Source organism: Schistocerca serialis, chromosome 10, assembly GCF_023864345.2.
Source record: "Schistocerca serialis cubense isolate TAMUIC-IGC-003099 chromosome 10, iqSchSeri2.2, whole genome shotgun sequence".
Lineage (NCBI taxonomy): Eukaryota > Metazoa > Arthropoda > Insecta > Orthoptera > Acrididae > Schistocerca > Schistocerca serialis.
The window spans coordinates 211,815,459-211,830,139 of NC_064647.1; the positions used below are offsets into that span (position 1 = coordinate 211,815,459).

At 42.5% G+C, this 14,681-nt stretch overlaps 1 protein-coding gene across 2 annotated transcripts in view; it reads right to left on the minus strand.

Annotated features, from left to right (window-relative positions):
* The window catches only part of LOC126425132 (organic solute transporter alpha-like protein), a 329,608-nt gene that overhangs the window by 206,675 nt on the left and 108,252 nt on the right, over nt 1–14,681 (minus strand). The window lies entirely within an intron of this gene.

Below are 14,681 nucleotides of genomic sequence, written 5' to 3' on the forward strand. Positions count from 1 at the left end.
AATAGTAGCGGCTCCGGTCAAAGAAAATCACCATAACGATCGGGAGAGCGGTGTGCTGATCACATGCCGCTCCTATCCGCATCCTCAGCTGAGGATGACACGGCGGTCGGATGGTCCCGATGGGCCACTTGTGGCCTGAAAACAAAGTGCTTTTTTCTATGACTCCTACCTATTGCGACGCTTAAGTTTTAAATTTACTCCAAAGGTATGTTCAAACTTCTGCTGTAATGGCGCAATAGAGAGGCACCCTGTGACGTCAGCGTCGGGCTCCGGGACCCTTCAAACAACAAGATGTCGACACTTGCGAAAAGTAGGCCACAGATCAGAAGTTCGTGTGACGTTTAAGGTGGGTTAGTGATGTCCCACTGGCACAAAATTTCACAACTCTGCCCAATGTCGCTGTGGACGAGTAGCACTACTGAAGGACGTCACATTCCTTCTTAAAAACTCCTCACCCGTTCTTTGGACGCCTCTGCGATTCGGGCCAGAACCGCGACACCCAGCGTTAAAATCACGTAGTTTTCATATGAGTGGCTCAGAAAAATGTTCCACACACGCCGTCGCTCGCAAGTGGTACAAAATAGCCACAGGGGGATAGCGTAAAGGACTTCAATGAAACCTCCCGTTTCCCTGAGGCGTTGATCCCCATACATTTCGCGATAGAAAACAAGAAGCCGTTCTTCACACGCTGTGACACTATATTCATCCAGAATTTGTGAATGACAGCATTTAGCAACCACCAACAAAATTTACATATAATTTAAAACCTTTACGAAGCTGTGAAAGGTCAGCATCAATGCTGGCGTTTTAAATTATTACTTCTTTGCTACTAACTCTACTCGCAAGGCATTTTTCACGCAGAATTCACATGTACCACTGAATGTACACATTGCTCAGCGAATGCGGCGTTATAAACATTAAGATGCAGAAAAAACTAGTTTTTGCCTAAAACAGAGAGGAAATTACGCACACCATAGTCTACATCTACATCGATACTCTGCAAATCACATTTAAGTGCCTGGCAGAGGGTTCATCGAACCATCTTCACAATTCTCTATTATTCCAATCTCGTATAGCGCGCGGAAAGAATGAACACCTATATCCTTCCGTACGAGCTCTGATTTCCCTTATTTTATTGTGGTGATCGTTCCCCCTATGTAGGCCGTGTCAACAAAATATTTTAGCACTCAGAGGAGAAAGTTGGTGATTGTAATTTCGTGAGAAGGTTCCGTCGCAGCGAAAAACGTCTTTCTTGTAATGATTTCTAGCCCAAATCCTGTATCATTTCTGTGACACTCTCTCCCATATTTCGCAATAATACAAAACGTGCTGCCTTTCTTTGAACTTTTTCGAGGTACTTCGTCAGTCCTACCTGGTAAGGATCCCACACCGCGCAGTACTATTCTAAAAGAGAACGGACAAGCGTAGTGTAGGCAGTCTCCTTAGTAGGTCTGTTACATTTTCTAAGTGTCCTGCCAACAAAACGCAGTCTTTGGCTAGCCTTCCCCACAGCATTTTCTATGTGTTCCTTCCAATTTATGTTGTTCGTTATTGTAATACCTAGGTGTTTAGTTGAATTTACGGCTTTTAGATTAGATTGATTTATCTTGTAACCGAAGTTTTAACGAGTTCCTTTTAGCACTCACGTGGATGATCTCACACTTTTCGTTATTTAGGGTCAACTGCCACTTTTCGCACCATTCCGATATTTCTTCTAAATCGTTTTGCAGTTTGTTTTGATCTTCTGGTGACTTTATTAGTCGATAAACGACAGCGTCATCTTCGGCTGCTCAGATTGTCTCCCAAATGGGAACACTTTGCGACTTCCAACAAACTTTAAAAGTAGTTTCAAACCTTTGCTACATTTCTCGCTTACTTTCATAACGTCAAATATTTATTACACTTGACTCATTTTCAAAGTCATGAGATACTTGAACTATTTTACACAAGAGAGTTCTATTCTTTAAAGAATCAGGCGTTTACTGTTAAAGTAGAAAAGAACACCTATTGGGCTCACAGTGGCAACATCAGCACGTTCTGGTGACCTTGGTACCCGCCAGAGATCATCTGCAAACTCCAGTTATTTTATCTGCTGAAAGTATATAAGGGTGTAGAATTGCGTGTACGACCGATTATTCCTTCAAAGTGTTCAAGTTTTGTTGTCTGTCCACTTGAAAGTTAATAAATATTCGAAAGTGGCCACCATAAACAATTCTGTGGGATACGCAGACAGCCTTGCACAAATAATTCATTTGACATTTATTTGCTCAAACCTGAATATTATGAAAATCTGTTTTGTTGGAACTACTGAGTAGTCACGTCATTGTGCTTCGAGTAGCTACGATCATTTCTATGACTTTCTTAGATTTGGTACGTAAAAGGCGTCGGTTTGTTAAAGTCTGGAATCGTGGATGAACATATTTCTAGGTCATTACGTCGTATATATTTTGCACACTCTTAGTAGCGGCTAAAATATACGCTAACAATCATCAATGTTGCTACGACGGCAAATATTTCTGAGTAAGGGTACTAGATCAGGTTGTAACAATTTACTTATGTTGTCAACACACACAGCTAGCTCAAAAATACGCTTGGTTTGGTTAAAAATGTAGTAGTTAATGCCTAGTAAATAAATATTGTTGGAGAGAGAGGGACGATATAATCACTTAAGTAGCTGCACTGTTATTCTCAATAATACGTAAAATCTATGTTAAACGCTGACCTTTTTACTGTTAATTATGGTCTGAATAATATTTACGGCAGTGAAAACAAGTTTCTTACCAGTTGACGATTTACTCGTAAGCAACGTGAGCTTCAGATTTTTATTTATTATCTTTGTGTTCGTAGTGCATATTTAACGAAAACATTTTTCTTTTCCTCCTAGAAAATATTTAAAGTATTTTTTTGTTATCTTGTGAGTGTAGCCCGAAAATAATGTGATTGTTTATATTTCACATAATGGCTGCCAACGTGCCATTACGACAAAAGAATGGCAGATGGCTAATGATAAAACTTGAATTCTAGCGATAATTAATTGTTTCCACGTCATTATATTCACTTGGAAGGTTAGGTATAAAATGAGATTAGAAAGACAAATACCTTTTATACATGTACTGAGAAAAAACTTGTGTACAACTAACAGTATCGTGCGTTCAGCAGCAGTCTCGTACAAAATCGACTAATAGGTCCGTGAGCTGACACCAGAGTGATTATTTTATTCATTCAAGTTTTTATTCGCCAATTATATGGAAATTCCATGACATGATAGAATTTTTGTTATTATTGGTATTTATTACACAGAAAGATTTATTAATAATATTTTTTGTTTTCGAAACCCAGAAAGATGGAAAGTTTTCTCGTTCAAAAAAAATTATACACTCCTGGAAACTGAAATAAGAACACCGTTAATTCATTGTCCCAGGAAGGGGAAACTTTATTGACACATTCCTGGGGTCAGATACATCACATGATCACACTGACAGAACCACAGGCACATAGACACAGGCAACAGAGCATGCACAATGTCGGCACTAGTACAGTGTATATCCACCTTTCGCAGCAATGCAGGCTGCTATTCTCCCATGGAGACGATCGTAGAGATGCTGGATGTAGTCCTGTGGAACGGCTTGCCATGCCATTTCCACCTGGCGCCTCAGTTGGACCAGCGTTCGTGCTGGACGTGCAGACCGCGTGAGACGACGCTTCATCCAGTCCGAAACATGCTCAATGGGGGACAGATCCGGAGATCTTGCTGGCCAAGGTAGTTGACGGGATACATGCGGACGTGCATTGTCCTGTTGGAACAGCAAGTTCCCTTCCCGGTCTAGGAATGGTAGAACGATGGGTTCGATGACGGTTTGGATGTACCGTGCACTATTCAGTGTCCCCTCGACGATCACCAGTGGTGTACGGCTAGTGTAGGAGATCGCTCCCCACACCATGATGCCGGGTGTTGGCCCTGTGTGCCTCGGTCGTATGCAGTCCTGATTGTGGCGCTCACCTGCACGGCGCCAAACACGCATACGACCATCATTGGCACCAAGGCAGAAGCGACTCTCATCGCTGAAGACGACACGTCTCCATTCGTCCCTCCATTCACGCCTGTCGCGACACCACTGGAGGCGGGCTGCACGATGTTGGGGCGTGAGCGGAAGACGGCCTAACGGTGTGCGGGACCGTAGCCCAGCTTCATGGAGACGGTTGCGAATGGTCGTCGCCGATACCCCAGGAGCAACAGTGTCCCTAATTTGCTGGGAAGTGGCGGTGCGGTCCCCTACGGCACTGCGTAGGATCCTACGGTCTTGGCGTGCATCCGTGCGTCGCTGCGGTCCGGTCCCAGGTCGACGGGCACGTGCACCTTCCGCCGACCACTGGCGACAACATCGATGTACTGTGGAGACCTCACGCCCCACGTGTTGAGCAATTCGGCGGTACGTCCACCCGGCCTCCCGCATGCCCACTATACGCCCTCGCTCAAAGTCCGTCAACTGCACATACGGTTCACGTCCACGCTGTCGCGGCATGCTACCAGTGTTAAAGACTGCGGTGGAGCTCCGTATGCCACGGCAAACTGGCTGACACTGACGGCGGCGGTGCACAAATGCTGCGCAGCTAGCGCCATTCGACAGCCAACACCGCGGTTCCTGGTGTGTCCGCTGTGCCGTGCGTGTGATCATTGCTTGTACAGCCCTCTCGCAGTGTCCGGAGCAAGTATGGTGGGTCTGACACACCGGTGTCAATGTGTTCTTTTTTCCATTTCCAGGAGTGTACTTCGTTAACTCAAATGGGAATCCCTGGGGGGAAGAAGACACTCTTTTCGCTAGACACTATTGAGAAAAGATCCCTCATTTGAGGCCGACTGCAGACCGATTCTATCGCCGCCGACTAAAATCTCGTTTAAGGACCACGAAATAAGAGGACTGAAATTAGAGCGGAGATTAATAGAGTCGTTTTTCCCTCGCTGTGTTTGCGTGTGGAAAGGAAATCACTAGTGCTGGGACGTGGTACCCTCCGCCATTCACCGTACGCTGTCTTGCGGAGAGTGTGTGTGTGTGTGTGTGTGTGTGTGTGTGTGTGTGTGTGTAGATGTACGAGGGTTGCCCAGAAAGTAACGCATTTCATTTTTTTCTTCGACAATTCTTTATTGAACACTAACTGACCCGGCGAACTCTGTTCCGCCTTAAAGCCAATAAATAATCAGATTTTGGATGTTAAGTTCAATTTTTTATTAGGACAAATAAAAATTAAGTATTGTAATGATTCTTTATGTTTTTTGGTGCATAGCTTCCACTCTTCAATTCAGTACCTTGTGATACACGACATTTTTTGTTTTATTATCAGGCGCAAGAACAAACAACGCATATGGTCTTCCGACCCGTGAACATGCCACATATAATTGACCATTTGAAAAATATGGATATTCCAGATTTAAACCACAAACTTTCAAGGATTGGCCTTGTGATTTGTTAATGGTCATGGCGAATGCAAGACGGATCGGAAATTGAAGTCTTTTAAACTCAAACGGCACATCGGTTGGGACCGTCGGGATCCTCTGAATGAGAACTTCCTCACCCTCGAATTTTCCTCCGAGTATCGTCGCGTAAATAACATTGGTCATCAATTTACGTACCTTAAAATGTTTACCGTTGCACAGTTTTGGTTGGTTTATGTTTCGAAGCATGATTACTACGGAACCAACTTTTAGGCGTAAATTGTGCGGTGGTATGTCAGGCACATCCTAAGAGTTTAAAAATTCAATTGGATAGTTGGTGGCTTCATCCAGCCGTTCTTCAGTTATAAATAGTGTAACTAACACGACTTTCTTTTATATATATAGATTAAGTATTCATTACACATTTCTGAACGCACGCGTAATATTTTTCAATCTTTTTTTTTAAAAAAATACACATCATAGTTTATTCATCCATTTTAAATAGTTTATGAACGCATGCATAAATGTCAATCATTACTTACAGATTTTGACAAAAAAATTTGACAGCTCCGAAACTAAAGAACTTTTAGGGAAAATAACGCATTTTTCAAGTATTCGTCAATTTTTCATTATTTTTAAGATGTATTCTGCTATTCGGGGCGGAGACAAATCCAACAAATCAAAAACCATGAAAATTTTTACTCGTCAATTTTTCATTATTTTTAAGATGTATTCTGCTATTCGGGGCGGAGACAAATCAAACAAATCAAAAACCATGAAAATTGGTCCAGCAGACCTCGAGTTATAAGTGTTGTAACAAACCCGACTTTGTTTTATATATATAGATAAAGATAATGTGAATTACACGCACGAAAGTGTGGTGTTTTATCTACACACCCTATATTTCCACGTAATCTCCATCTAGTTCTATGGCCTTCCTACAGCGCAAAACAAGGGCGTGTATGGCCTGGTGGCGGAGCCAGTAGTTCACAGGGTAAGCCACCACCTGATCCTCCTCAAAATGTCTGCCATGAATGCGTCCGTCCCCCGAATGACATCAGCTCGCTGCAACATGTCAGGTGTGACAGCCGTGGATGGTCTCCCCGGCCGCTGCAAATCGTGGAGCTCCGCCGAACCGCTTCTGATGACCTCACCCTCCGTGCCCAGCGACTGACTGTACTTCTGCCGACAGCAGATGCTACATAGACTTTGCACAAGTATTTGTGAATATTTTCCACAGTTTTTTCTCTGCAGTGAGAAATTCAATGATGGCACATTGCTTGTAACGTATATCACCTACAGACGCCGTTTTGAAACTGTCGGCCGGCCGGAGTGGCCGTGCGGTTCTAGGCGCTACAGTCTGGAGCCGAGTGACCGCTACGGTCGCAGGTTCGAATCCTGCCTCGGGCATGGATGTGTGTGATGTCCTTAGGTTAGTTAGGTTTAATTAGTTCTAAGTTCTAGGCGACTGATGACCTCAGAAGAAGTCGCATGGTGCTCAGAGCCATTTGAACCATTTGAAACTGTCTTGCAGTTACGCTATCTGTCGTAAGTGCTCACTTAGGAGTCTTCTAGGAATACATACGTAACGTGTCGCATTCGTAGCATTGTTTTACGACGACGGAAAAAAAGGCGCATTATTCTGGACAATACTCGTATATGTAGATAACCATTTGCTCCCGAGCTTCCTAGTAAAATATTCCACTTTTGTTGTAACTTTTAACAGCACAGATTTATTCGATACCAACGCTAATTCCGTGCGTATCAGCAAGCACAGTACACCACCTAGTGGATGTGCCGGTGAGCTGATACTTTGTCGGATACCTATATTAAAAAGCGATATACTACGGATGCGACTGGACGCTATTCTACAAAGAACGATTTTCTAAAGTATACTGAAAAGAGTGCCTTTTTGGGAAAGTTAGATGTACGGGTACATCAAGAACCTCGCTTTAAGCACAGAGTTTGCAATGTTTTACGACTCTGGCCGACGGGAAAAACTGCAGCTTTCGGTTTACGCACTTCGGCGTAACACTCAGGAAAAACTATGTCGTGCAAACAAGCCGTACTCGGAGAAAGTCTCGCGAGTAGGAAGGTCGAAAAGCACACACCTACCGGGAGCGGGAGGAATGTCTTGGCGGTGATCAAGGTACTGTGGTCACCCCATTCGGGGCTCCAGTGCTTGAAGCGTTGTTATCTAAAGAACAGCTCACTCACGAAGCGAAATAAATGTGGGATTTTGCGCGCCGACGGAAAGGCGCGTTTAATTTTGTCCTCAGTGCTAATCTCTCGTAAACAGCTCAACCTGTTATTGTTGCTGCTGTTGTCGTAGTCGTCTGTAAGACTCATTTGCTTCAGCTCTCCTCGCTAGACTATTTTGCGCCTGCGTCCACTTCCTGTGACCAATATAATGAAACAGACTGGGCGCCATTTACAGTAACACACGATACAACTATTTCAGAAAGAAGCCGATAACATCGTACTGCGACGTTAATGATATTATTATGTGACTAAATTTATCCTTCATTAGTTACTATTGTATGAAACAATTTTGAATTAAAAGCCTGCTGATATTAAATAATGTGTGATGTTGTCAATACTACAAAATTTTAGTAACCCATAATAGTGGGTTTTACGAGCTTGTGAGTGGCTAAAACAATATTATCTAATTTAAAAGAATGCTACCGCAAATTTTGTAAATGCAGCTGTTTCAATATAAAAATTATCATTTTGAAAATGATAAACTAATACCAGATATGTTTAGTAATGTACATGAGCACAATAACGTACTAATAAACGAACGTTACTAAAATATACAACTCTTCATCGAGATCTGAAAGAATTATATAACTAAGAAGAAACCAAAAGTTTTTCGGAACTAACCGCTTACGAATTATATTTTGTAACAATGTGGAAAGAAAATATAAATTCAGATTATGTCATACATTTTTCATCTTTTTTGTAATGCATAACACTGCTCTTCAAATTTTGTGAAAATACGAGGTGCGACAATAAAGTAATGAGACTCTGGCTCTGAGAACTATGGGACTTAACTTCTGACGTCATCAGTCGCCTAGAACTTAGAACTAATTAAACCTAACTAACCTAAGGACATCACATACATCCATGCCCGGGGCAGGATTCGAACCTGCGACCGTAGCGGTCACGCGGTTCCAGACTGAAGCGCCTAGAACCGCACGGCCACTTCGGCCGGCAAAGTAATGAGACTGATGTGAAAAAAATGTTGCTTACCGTTTTAGTCAAGTTTAGTGTTGTCTTCTGCAAAGTAGTTCCCTTCTGATTGCACACACTTTTTCCAGCGCTTCTGCCATTAACGGTAATATTTCTGGACCTCATCTTCTGTAATTTCCTCCAAGACTCTCGTCACAGCTTTTTGGACATCTTGTGTTGTTTGAAAATGGTGTTCCTTGACCGAGGTTTTGACTCTTGGAAATAGAAAAAAGTCGCACGGAGCTAAATCTGGTGAATAAGGCGGCTGTGGTGGTACTGAAATCTGTTTTGAGGTTAAAAATTGCTGTACTGACAGAGCAGTATGGGATGACGCATTAACGAGATGCAGAATCCAATTATCAGCAATTACGAAGTCTTTCTAAAATTTTGTTGTTGTAATATTGGTTAACTGTTTGTCCAGGAGGCAGCCACTCTTTATGAACAATTCCCTTGGAATCAAAGAAGCTCACAAGCATGCATTTCACCTTTGACTTTGACATGCGAGCTATTTTTGGTCTGGGTCATCCCTTTGAGCACCATTGCGAACTTTGGCGTTTTGTCTCTGGATTGTACTGAAAAAACCAACTTTCATCACCAGTGATAACATGGCAAAACAATTCTGGATTGATTTCCGTTTCCTTTAACAGATCGGCTGCCACATTTTTTCGTGTTTCTCACTGTTGTTGTGTGTGATTTTTGGGGACCATTTTTGCACAAATCTTTCTCATACCAAGATCTTCAGTTATTATTAGACGAACCGTTCCTCGATTTATGTTCAGTTCTTCTGCAATCATTGTCACGGATAATCTTCGATCAGATCGTACGAATTCACGCACCCTGGCAAAGTTGATACCAGTTCGTGAGGTTGATGGTTGTCCACTGCGGTCTTCAAAATTCGTTATGCTTTCACTAAACATTTTATGTCAACGAAAAACTTGAGGTCACGACATAACCTCCTCTCCAAAAGCCTTCTGAAGCTTACGGTAAGTTGTCGCGTTTTCACCCACTTTAACGGAAAAAGAAATGGCATGCCGTTGCACAATATTATGCGGTTCCATTTCCGTGACGAGAGTCACAAACATGTGTTAACTTATTGCAGCACAAATCACGACTGAGCAGTTGCATCGATGTGCCGCTTGGACTAGAAGCAGCTTATAGACCAAGGTCAAAGATATTGCGCCTATGCAAGCCTGCAGGGTTGCCCCATCTTGCAAAGAAAATTAGTCTCATTACTTTATTCTCGCACCTCGTATAATTCGGTCAGTCAGTTAGTTCTACCAATTTTTTGGTTAAGACAGTCAGTACAGGTTCGTTTGTGTGAACTGTCATGGCGCAGATAATCTGTGCTGATATTATTAATGCGACAACAACTCTGCCTGCTATTGTTTTTATGACTTAGACGCTGAGCCACTTCCGGTGAAATTTGGCATTGCTATAGTTTGTATCCTGAGGAAGAACGAAGGCTAAATTAGAAAGTAAAAAAAAAAAAAATCTGTTCATAAGAGAGTGAAGTAAGCTACGTTAAAAAAATATTAAATTCGTTGCATATGAAAACGTTGTATGATGAATAGCTATTTGAATAGCACGACGTGTAGATGCACACTCCTGCCCACGCTACTCCGCACACACCATCGTGCACCTGGAAGCTCAGGAGGGTGAATCGCGGAGCACAAATCACGAGCTGTGCTTGCATGTGCAGGCAGACACGTGAGGGCAGCTGACGTTATTGCAAATTACTTATTTACGACCACTCATCATAACGAAACTACTGATATGCGCGCACAGCTCACAATAGCAGTTCGTTTGTTATAAAGTAATCGCAATGATCGGGATGATGGAATGACTGTGAAACAAAATTAAGAATATTTCCGATACAACTGAAGAATAAATGGTAAGTCACACGATAATTCTCTCAGGGTATTATTTATAGCGAAGAAACAGAGATCTAATTAGAATGAAATTTTCACTCTGCAGCGGATTGTGCGCTGATATGAAACTTCCTGGCAGATTAAAAATGTTTACCGGACCGAGACTCGAACTCGGAATCTTTGCCTTTCGCGGGCAAGTGCTCTACCAACTGAGCTACCCATGCACGACTCACGCCCCGTCCTCACAGCTTTAATTCCGCCAGTACCTCGTCTCCTACCTTCCAAACTTCACAGAAGCTCTCCTGCGAACCTTGCAGAACTAGCACTCCTGGAAGAAAGGATATTGCGGAGACATGGCTTAGCCACAGCCTGGGGGATGTTTCTAGAAAGAAATTTTCACTCTACAGATGAGTGTACCCTGATATGAAACTTCCTGGCAGATTAAAACTGTGTGCCGGACCGAGACTCGAAATCGGGACCATTGCCTTTCGCGGGCAAGTGCTCTATTGGTAGAGCACTTGCCCGCGAAAGGCAAAGGTGCCAGGAAATTTCAGAGACCTAATTATTCAACAACCAAGTCGTCTTATTCTAGCAGTCTCCCATTGAATGCCGACTCTTGGTCGTATGAACTTTGTTTACACCCCAAATACATCACCCTCAAAGTAAAAATCAAATACATCACCCTCAAAGTAAAAATAAAATACATCACCCTCAAAGTAAAAACACCTCGCCAGCCGCTGTGGCCGAGCGGTTCTAGGTGCTTCAGCCCGGAACCGCGCGACTGCTAAGGTCGCAGGCTCGAATCCTGCCTCGGGCATGGATGTGTGTGATGAACTTAGGTTAGTTAGGTTTAAGTAGTTCTTAGTTCTAGGGAACTGATGACCTCAGATGTTAAGTCATATAGTGCTCAGAGCCATCTGAACCATTTTTAAGAACACCTCATTTTTGCAAGAGTCAACTAATAATATTTCTTATCTAAACAACTAGATAGTGACGTTAGATCATGCTCGTCCATTTGAAATATATTTGTTTTGCTTTGCAGCTCACGGTCTTGTGTAAGCTGATCTGGTGCATCCATTAGGTTGGAGTGCATGTCGCTGACTTGTCTTAGTGACAATGTGTTTGCATGGAGCCTATGCCATATTTGTTCCTGTCGAATAGCACAAAGGGGACCGTGGAACCTAACTTCCAATCCGACGGACGGATCACCAACAGCGTCATATACCCTTACTTCATTATACTCTAGAGTAGATGTCTGGAATTTAACCCCGGTAATTGGAGAAAATTCTGGTGATCTGGAACCTTACCGCCCACCACCTCATCACCCCTTGCCGGTCGAATATAGGCGTTAAAAAAATATCTTCAGCCAGCTTCAGATGTAGCTTGTATCGTGTCTCTAATAGTCTTGCTTATGCGTTAGGACTCGTCTTGCGGTAGTTATCGTGGGTGGTAGTTTTTTTCCAATGTATTGGCTTTCTGTCCGTGCCCATTCAACAATCTCAACAGTATACTGTCAATTACGCCTATGCGAACTTAAGGACAACAACACCCACACCCTGAGCGGAGAAAATGTATGAACCGACCGATGGATGGTAATTGAACCAAGGAAGTTCTTACCTAGATTCCAAGAGACTAGTGATAACCGAAAAGTCCTAATGAGAAGGCGGTAAATATCATTCTGTCATTATTTCATCTCCAATCAGCTATCTGTATTATTTTCTCAAAAAGTGATACACAGAAAATTGCCAAAGCAACGCCTGTATTTAATAAAGGCCAAAAAGACGATATAGGCAGTTAGCGAGGTATCGTCGTCATCGCCGCTTTCATCATCATTGGCGCTCGCATCAGGCATGTGACTTTAGTCTTCCGCACTACTTGTCCAGTCGCGTCAAAACCACAGCAGATGACTCTGCCTTAAGGTAACCTGTTATGCTTGCAGACTACCAAACTAATGCGCATGACGCTGAAGCCTTAGACGCTAGACACTGTTTGTAAACTGAAAAAAAAAGAATATAAACATGTAGGTTGATTCTTCCAAAGAAAAGGACACCTATTTAGTTAAATAAATAACGCTTTAGAACCCACAAGTTCATCTTCAGGTGGCTGTTCACAAGATGCGCATTTGTGTGAAGTCTGGATAAGACACTTGTTCTTTATTCCCCCCTTGTGGTGAAAGATTCTTGGGGTGGTGTCTCCCAACATTAAAAAAGATATTGCAAACGACCTATTTCAACGTAATAACGAACACAATGTAAACAAATATATAAAACTGAGTACTACTACCATTCAGTCTTAAATATTTCTGTACATTGTGTTCCATCGTTGTTGTTGTTGTGGTCTTCAGTCCAGATACTGGTTTGATGCAGCTCTTCATGCTACTCTATCCTGCGCAAGCTGCTTCATCTGCCAGTACCTACTGCGAACTACATCCTTCTGAATCTGATTAGTGTATTCACCTCTTGGTCTCCCTCTACGATTTTTACCCTCCACGCTGCCCTCCAGTACTAAATTGGTGATCCAGTGATGCCTCAGAACATGTCCTACCAACCGATCCCTTCTTCTAGTCAAGTTGTGCAACAAGCTTCTCCTCGCCTCAATTCTATTCAGTACCTCTTCATTAGTTACGTGATCTACCCATCTAATCTTCAGCATTCTCCTGTAGCACCACATTTCGAAAGCTTCTATTCTCCTCTTGTCTAAACTATTTATTGTCCACGTTTCACTTCCATACATGGCTACATTCCATGCAAAACACCTTCAGAAAAGCCTTCGTGACTCTTAAATTTATACTCGACGTTAACAAATTTGTCTTCCTCAGAAACGCTTTCCTTGCCATTGCTAGTCTACATTTTATATCCTTTCTACTTCGACCATCATCAGTTATTTTGCTCCCCAAATAGAAAATCTCATCCACTACTTTACGGTCCAATTTCCTAATGTAATTCCCTCAGCATCATCTGATTTAATTCGACTGCATTCCATTATCCTTGTTTTGCTTTTGTTGATGTTCATCTTATATCCTCCTTTCAAGACACTATCCATTCCATTCAACTGCTCTTCCAGGTTCTTTGCTGTTTCTGACATGTTGTGTACATAGTTCTGCGTAGCCAGTGTGTACACAACTTTCCCACTAGAGCGCGCCCCGCTAAGCACAACAGCGCAGGCGCAGCGCTCGTCCGTCTCTGTACTACGAGATGGCGCTGCCTTAGAGACGGACCAAATTCTGCATCCGCCGATCCGCGTATTAATATGTAACGCAGCCAATGAGATTGCTGCTAATGTAGAACATTTTCTCCTCGCGGATCACACTCGCGCAGTGATACCTGAACACACGAGGTATTATAACGAGTGTACAGACCTCCGATTAGTCAGTCTGCATTAGTCTGTATGAGTCTGCATTTGTCTGTACCAGTATATACCAGTCTATAGTCAAGTTTCAGTCTGCGCCTAATAAGATTACCATATTCCTGTACATAGCCATGAAGATAAATGAACAGACACTTTGTCAAGTATCAGAGATATGTGAGAATAAGATTAACGTAGCAAGACCAAAGGAACTTCAGATTGTCAATTGTAAACTGCATCCAGAATCAAGTTACGTAAGGTCTATGCGTTTTATTATTTTAATAAATATGTGTGAAAATTAGTCAAGTTCTGTTTAAAGTTGGTCACCGTCAATCTGCTACTCTAAGCGTGCACGTGGCATTTCTATTTTCTGACATAATGGCAGAAGATAAACACGCCACGATAAGACCATGAGACATATTGCTGACACTCGTCTACTTCGTTAGAGCGACAAGTCAAATAATCTGATGGTGTGTGTACCGAAGGTCTTATAGTACGCACACCACATGACAGAATTACAATGTCATCGGCAAACCCAAAAGTTATTTCTTTTTCCATGGATTTCAATTCCCACTCCGACGTTTTCTTTTGTCCATCGTTATGACGTTTAAATAGATTTTTTCCAACGTCGCTTTGTACCATAGAACACTGTCATCCCAAGAGTCTTCACCACGATGGGGAATAAAGAGCAAAAGACTTGTGTAAACTTAAACATCAAACAAATGTACATGTTTTGAACAGCCGTCTGAAGATGAACCTGTAAATTCGAAACCGATTACGTCGCTATTTACTTAAAAAAAAAAGAT